At 37.1% G+C, this 7,671-nt stretch overlaps 1 pseudogene; it reads left to right on the top strand.

Annotated features, from left to right (window-relative positions):
- The first annotated feature begins 4,041 nt into the window (after nt 1-4,041).
- LOC121016512 (uncharacterized) lies at nt 4,042-4,138 on the top strand (annotated as a pseudogene).
- The last annotated feature ends 3,533 nt before the right edge of the window (nt 4,139-7,671 follow it).

Raw genomic sequence — 7,671 nt, forward strand, 5'->3', positions numbered from 1 at the left:
TCAGAGCCTGGAGCCTGTTTCTGATTCTGTGTCTCCCTCTCTCTCTGCCCCTCCCCCGTTCATGCTCTGTCTCTCTCTGTCTCAAAAATAAATAAACGTTAAAAAATTAAAAAAAAAAGTGTCCACTCATGATAAAAATTGTTAGCAAACTAATAATAGAAATTTCCTTAACCTGATAAAGGCATCTACCTAAACCTATAGCTAACATCAAGTTAACAGTGAAAGTCATTCTCCTTAAGATCGAAAACAAGGAGTGTTCTCTCTCACTGGTCTTATTCAATATTTACTAAAAATCCTAGACCTGAAATAAGGCAAAATAAAGAAATAAAAGGCATACAGATTAAATTACATGATTGTCAGTGTGTGAAATCCAAGTAACCTACAAAAAATCTACAACTAACAGGTGCATTTAACAATGTCACAGGATATAAGGTCAACATACAAAAATCAACTGTATTTCTCTATACTAGCAATAAGCAACTGAAAGCCAAAATCTAAAAAATAATACCATTTACATTTTTTCTATGAAAAATGAGATAACTATAGTCCAACAAAACATATACAGGATGTAATGACAAAATATTGGTAGAATCATAGAAGCATTTTGACAAAGAAGAGTCATACTACTTGAGGAATTACATTCCTTGATTATAAGACTTATATATAGCTAGAGTAATCAAGACAGTGTATTATCTGCAACAAAAAAATACAGAAATCAGTGAAACAACATGGAGAGTCCAGATATAGACTCATGTTAATACTATCATTTGATTTACACAAAGGGGCAATAGCAATTTAATGGAGAAAGGATAGTGCGGGGACAACTGGACATCACTATGCAAAAAAACACCCAAAATCTTATTTATTTATTTACTTATTTACTTATTTATTTATTCAGAGACAGCACGAGTGGGAGCAGAGAGACAGGGAGAGAGAATCCTAAGCAGGCTCCGCGCTGCCAGAGCAGATGGCGACACGGCGCTCAAACTCATGAAACTTAGATCATAATCTGAGCCGAAAGCAAGAGTCAGACGCTTAACTGCTTGAGCCACCCAGGCACCCTTAAGCCCCAAGTTCTTAACATAAATTTCTCACGTAGTGCAAAAATTAACTCAAAGTGGATCATACATATCAATATAAAGTGTAAGATGTGGAAGAAAACCTTGGTGACTGGAGGTTAGACATGACTTCAAAACCATGATTCATAAAAGAAAAAATTGGAAGTTGAACTTCACCAAAATAAAAAATGTTTACTCTGTAGAAGACACTGTTTAGATAATGAAATAAAGTAGAGACTGTGAAAGAAAATGTTTGCCAACCACATATCTGAGAGAGAACTTGCAATCAGAATACATAAAGTCCTCTCAAGCCTCAACACTAAGACAACAAACAACCTGATTACAATATGGGCAACAAATAAAACACAGTTTACCAAACAAGATATGTGGATGGCAAATATGCCTGAGAAAAAACATTCAACAATATTGCCTATTAAGGGCTAAAATACAATCATGATGAGATCTACTCCACACTGGCAAAATGATAACAATAATGCAGAGCCCCTGGACTGCATGTATTTCTGATGGGAATACAACAATTATATAGCTGCTTTAGAAAACAGTTCGGCAGTTTTTTAGAATTTTAAACATGACACCCACCATAGGACTCAATGATCCCTCTCCTGAGTCTTTAGAGCAGGTGTAAGTGAAGTTTTCCTTACAGGGCCAGAAAGTAAATATTTTAGGGTTAAGAACATAGGTCTCTGTCACAACTACTCAATGGTGTCACTGTAGTGCAAAAGCAGCTCTAAGATAGTATATAATGAGTGGGCAAGGTTGTGTTACATTAGCATTTTATTTGCAGAAATAGGCAGCCAGCCCTAGTTTGCTACCTCTTGCACTAGAGAAATGAAAACTATGTTCATTGAAAAAGATGTATACAAATGTTTATAGCAGCTCTACTTATAATCACCAGAAATTGGTAACAACCCAAATGTCCTACAACTCATGAATGGATAAGCCTGTGGTACATTCATACCACGGAATATTACTCAGCAATAAGAATAACCTATTGACACAAGCAAAGACTTGGATGAATTTCAAAGTCATTATCTGAGTGAAAGAAGCTAATATCAAAAAGTTACATGCTATATGATTCCATTCATATGATATTCTTGAAGAGACAAAACTCAAGTGTACAGAAATGATCAATGGTAAGGGCTCAGTTGGGGGTGCAACTCTAATAATGGGAATGAATCTTAGTGGAAGATGGAATTGTTCTGTATCCTGATTGTGGAAGTGATTCCATGAATCTATACATATCAAAATTCATAAATGTACATAAACTATACAGCCCCCAAATGGGCAGTTTTTTTTTTCAACGTTTATTTATTTTTTGGGGGGACAGAGAGAGGCAGAGCATGAACGGGGGAGGGGCAGAGAGAGAGGGAGACACAGAATCGGAAACAGGCTCCAGGCTCTGAACCATCAGCCCAGAGCCTGACGCGGGGCTCGAACTCCCGGACCGCGAGATCGTGACCTGGCTGAAGTCGGACGCTTAACCGACTGCGCCACCCAGGCGCCCCCAAATGGGCAGTTTTTTGAGATGATTGTTTACCAATAATACCAACATCAATTCTCCCTATTTAAATATTTTTTTAAATTTTTTTTAACGTTTTTATTTATTTTTGAGAGAGAGAGACAGAGCATGAATGGGAGAGGGGCAGAGAGAGAAGGAGACACAGAATCGGAAGCAGGCTCCAGGCTCTGAGCCATCAGCCCAGAGCCCGATGCGGGGCTCGAACTCACGGACCGCGAGATCGTGACCTGAGCTGAAGTCAGATGCTTAACCAACTGAGCCACACAGGCACCCCCCTATTTAAATTTTTTAATGTTTATTTTTGAAAGAGAGAGAGAGAGAGAGAGAGCGCGCGCGCGAGCAAATGGAGACAGAGAGGGAGACACAGAATCTGAAGCAGGCTCCAGGCTCTGAGCGGTCAGTACAGAGCCTGATGGGGGGCTAGAACCCATGAACCATGAGATGATGACCTCAGCTGAAGTTGGATGCTCAACTGACTGAGTCACCCAGGTGCCTCCAATTCTCCCAATATTCTTAAAAACCAATTCTCTCCAATTCTTAAAAAAAGACAGTAATCACCATTTTGAGCCTTTATCTCCTTACCACCTAATCCCTCCTTCACAGTTTGCATGCTAGTTTTTGTCTGCACCATTTCTTTCAAAAATGAACTTTTAGGAAGCAAGTCTAAAGAGTTTTTTTCAGGGTGCCTGAGTGGCTCAATCAGTTAAGCATCCCACTCTTGATTTTGGCTCAAGTCATGATCTCATTGTTTGTGAGTTTGAGCTCTGCGTCCAGCCCTGCGCTGACAATGCAGAGCCTGCTTGGGATTCTCTCTCTCTCTCTCTCTCTCTCTCTCTGCCCCTCTCCCACTTGTTTTCTCTCTCTCTTTCTGTCTCTCTCAAAATAGTTTTTCTCAGTCATCATTCCTGATCTTTTTGCAGCATTTTATGCTGTTAATTATTCTCTCCTTAAAGCTCTGGTTTTTAGCTTCTGGGATGCTGTATGTTTTGGAATTTCCCTCAGTCACATTGAGTGCTACAGGTAGTATCTATTTTCTTACATAACCTGTTCCTCTTCATGTTTAATATCTGAACAACAAGCAACAGAATTATACAGAACTGTGCTGTCCAATACACTAGACACATATGGCACTTGAGCACTAGAAACATAGCTAGTGCTACTGAGCAATGAAATTTTTAATTTGATTTAATTTATTCATTAAAAAATTTTTTTAATGTTTATATTCAAAAAGAGAGAGAGAGAGAGAGCACATGAGCAGGAGAGGGGCAGAAAGAGGGAGACACAGAATCCGAAGCAGGCTCCAGGCTTTGAGCCATCAGCACAGAGCCCAACGCAGAGCTCGAACCCATAAACTGTGAGATCATGACCTGAGCTGAAGTTTGACACTTAACCGACTGAGCCATCCAGGTGCCTCTGACTTAATTTAATTTAAAAGCTTGATATCTGCTAGCAGCACATAGACTAAAATTGGAATGATAGAAGATTAGCATGGCCCCTGTGCTTGGATGACACGCAAATTCATGAAGTGTTCCATATTTAACAATAAATAACTAGATAGATACGTAAATAAGTAAGCAAAGAAACTTGATATACAATTACTGAAAACTTCTAAGTATATTTGGAACAACTTGAGTATATTAATCTATTTTTTCAAACCTAAATTTTATGAAATCTAAATACAGACCAAGTATTACTGATGAAAACCTGGCATCTGAATTAAGATGTAAATGTGAAATATACACCAAATTTTAAATGCTTAGTACAAAAAAAGAATGTAAGGTAGCTTATTTACAATGTTTATATTAAATGCATGTTGAAATTACACTATTTTAAATATATTGGGTTGAATGAAAGATTATTAAAGCTGATTTCTCCTGTTTGTTTTTACTTTTTAAAGTGTGGCTTTTAGGGGCGCCTGGGTGGCTCAGTCGGTTAAGCGTCCAACTTCGGCTCAGGTCATGATCTCACAGTTTGTGGGTTTGAGCCCTGCGTCGGGCTCTGTGCTGACAGCTTGGAGCCTGCTTTGATTCTGTGTCTGCCTCTCACCTGTTCACACTCTCTCTCTCTCTCTCTCTCTCTCTCTCTCTCTCTCTCAAAAATAAATAAACATTACAAAAATTAATAAAAAAAATAACGTGTGGTTTCTAGAAAATTTTAGGTTACTTGTTGGGTCACATTATATTAGATAGCACTGATTTGGGAGTTTCAGTTCCCAAAGACATACATACACACATATGTATGTGCATATATACACACATATATACATGCAAAGAATATACATACATATATGTATTTCTCAATTTATTATTTATACAAGCTCTGCTTCACATGATTGCAGGCAGGGTTGTGCTGTCATGTGATAGTTGCAAATCCTTTCTCAGTTGATGGGTGAAGGATCAATTTCTGCACATGACAGTTTAGGTTATATGGATGTCAAGAGCAGCACATGCAAAAACCTTTATTTTCAGAGATGCAACCAAAGCAAAGTTTTAAAATGAAAATAACTTATGTCCATGAATAAAAAAATGGCAATGTGCAATCATGTTGGTTTCTCTTGTTCCTAAGGTTCTTTATGAACATTTTAAATATCATCATGTCTATTAAGTTCAAAAGCCATGAGAATATTCAAAATTCTGTCTACAAAGTAGTAGTTTGGCATTACTGTAGAATCATTCAAATTGGTAGCACTGAGAAAATGATGGGATAAACTGACAGTATGAATGGTTCTGAAGTAAAAAGGAATCATGTGATATATGAAAGATGTGTCTGCAATTGATGCTAATTAGCAACAGATACTAGAGGTGTTTGAGGAGATGAAAGAAACTTGTTTTATCAGCATCAATGTTAAATGCCTGTTAGCTCAACTAATTCAGAAGTTGAGGACTCAGATTAATCAGGTAAAACCATTGCTAATGAAAAATGTCATAAGCCAAATATTTCTATGAATTCAACTCTTATTCAAATTGAATTTGCAATGCATCGACATGACTGATGGAGCTGTTAGAGTGCAATTCATCCCCGTGCTAAGGAGTTCCTTGTAGAGAACATTATAGTTAGATGTGTGATTTGGGGGAGGGGTAATTACTTGAGAATAAATTTGGGTGTAACTGGTTTATGCTGGGAAAAGATGTGGGCTAGAATATACATCATCATGGAGAAGAATGTCTATTTTTAAAGACCAGAAGGTCAGACTCATCCTCTCATTTGGTGAAAATTGAGGTTTTTAAAGCTTACTAAATTGTACTTAAGAAAAGTCATCCAAGTTCCTCAAGAAGATTCTCTTTTTGGCCCATTCCTTTTCAGAATTTTTGACTAAAACAGATTAATGGTGGTAATATAGTAAAATTAAGTGTGCTTGGGTAAGTGTGCTTGGGAAAGTTGCTTACTGCTCACTTCCTTGGTTTCTGTATCTGTAAAACCAAGAATAATAATATATAATAGTACCCTCCTCAAGTTGTTGAGAATTAAATGAACTAATACATGTGAATGCTAAGAAAAGGACATGGAACAGCGCAAGTGCTTACTTGTTATCTATGGCTGTTACTACTAACTTTCTTTCCAAGGCAAACTCATAGTTTCAACTGTCACCTAAGGTTTACGACTTCCAATCCATCATAGATCTTCATCCCACTATTCCATCTACCTACTAGGCATCCTCACTTGGATATATAAATGGCACCTAAAGAAAAATAAATTAACTTTCTAAAATAGGATCTTCCATCCCAAACCATATTCTCTTTACATGTTATTTCTAATGTATGTTAGTCACATTACTAATCTCAGAACCATTTCCTTTTCTCTTATTCACATCTAATATGATTGAGATAAAACAAAACAAAATGCTGCTCTTCTCTCTTTATAAAGGCAATATTTACTCCAAAGAATTTGGAAAATATGGAAAAACCAAAAACGAGAGACTGAGATGACCTGTAAGAGGCCAGGTTAATTTTAAATGATTGGATAAAATTGTATTTCATCTACATTTAAAAAAAGATAAAAATCATCCATAACCATAACATTATAAACTTCCGGTTAAAAATTTCAACATATTTCATTTGTTTGATATTTTCCAGATAATTAAGACTTTACGTATAAAGGGATATGATCTTTTTATGCTTAATGTCTTCACCACTGAAAATATTTTATAAAATTAATTAATATGTTTATTTATTTAGAGAGGAGAGAGAGAGAGAGAATCCCAAATAGCCTCCCTGATGTAGCACAGAGCCAGACTAGGGGCTCAATCCCATGAACTGTGAGATCATGACCTGAGCCAAAATGAAGAGTCAGATGCTTAACAGACTAAGCTACTCAGGCACCCCATAAAACTTGTTTTAAACTAAGATTTTAGATTACAAAAAAAAAATTTTTATGTTTATTTTTGAGAGAGAGACAGAGACAGAGCACGAGTGGGGTAGGAACAGAGAGAGAGGGAGACACAGAATCTGAAGCAGGTTCCAGGCTCTGAGCTGTCAGCACAGAGCCCAATGTGGGGCTCGGACTCACAAACCACAAGATGATGACCTGAGCCAAAAACAAGGGTCGGATGTTCAACCAACTGAGCCACCCAGGCATCCTTTAATTAAGATTTTAAAATTCAAATTTCAAAAGTAAACATTTTTAGTGACTTGTTTTTGTTTTATGGTTACAATATATACTCAGATATTCCTGAGGATAATGATTCAATTTTTAAAAGTTTTCTTGTTCATTGTTTCCACTGATACTTGTTCTAAGCTGGTATTACACTGGATATTCTTTCTTTATTTAAAAAAAAAATTTTGGGGGCGCCTGGGTGGCGCAGTCGGTTAAGCGTCCGACTTCAACCAGGTCACGATCTCACGGTCCGTGAGTTCGAGCCCCGCGTCGGGCTCTGGGCTGATGGCTCAGAGCCTGGAGCCTGTTTCCGATTCTGTGTCTCCCTCTCTCTCTGCCCCTCGCCCGTTCATGCTCTGTCTCTCTCTGTCCCAAAAATAAATAAACGTTGAAAAAAAAAATTAAAAAAATAAAATAAAATAAAAAAAAATAAAAAAAAAATTTTTTTTAACGTTTATTTATTTTTGAGACAGAGAGAGA

The sequence above is a fragment of the Herpailurus yagouaroundi genome, unplaced genomic scaffold, assembly GCF_014898765.1.
Source record: "Herpailurus yagouaroundi ecotype Mexico unplaced genomic scaffold, PumYag 210, whole genome shotgun sequence".
NCBI classification, from domain to species: Eukaryota; Metazoa; Chordata; class Mammalia; order Carnivora; family Felidae; genus Herpailurus; species Herpailurus yagouaroundi.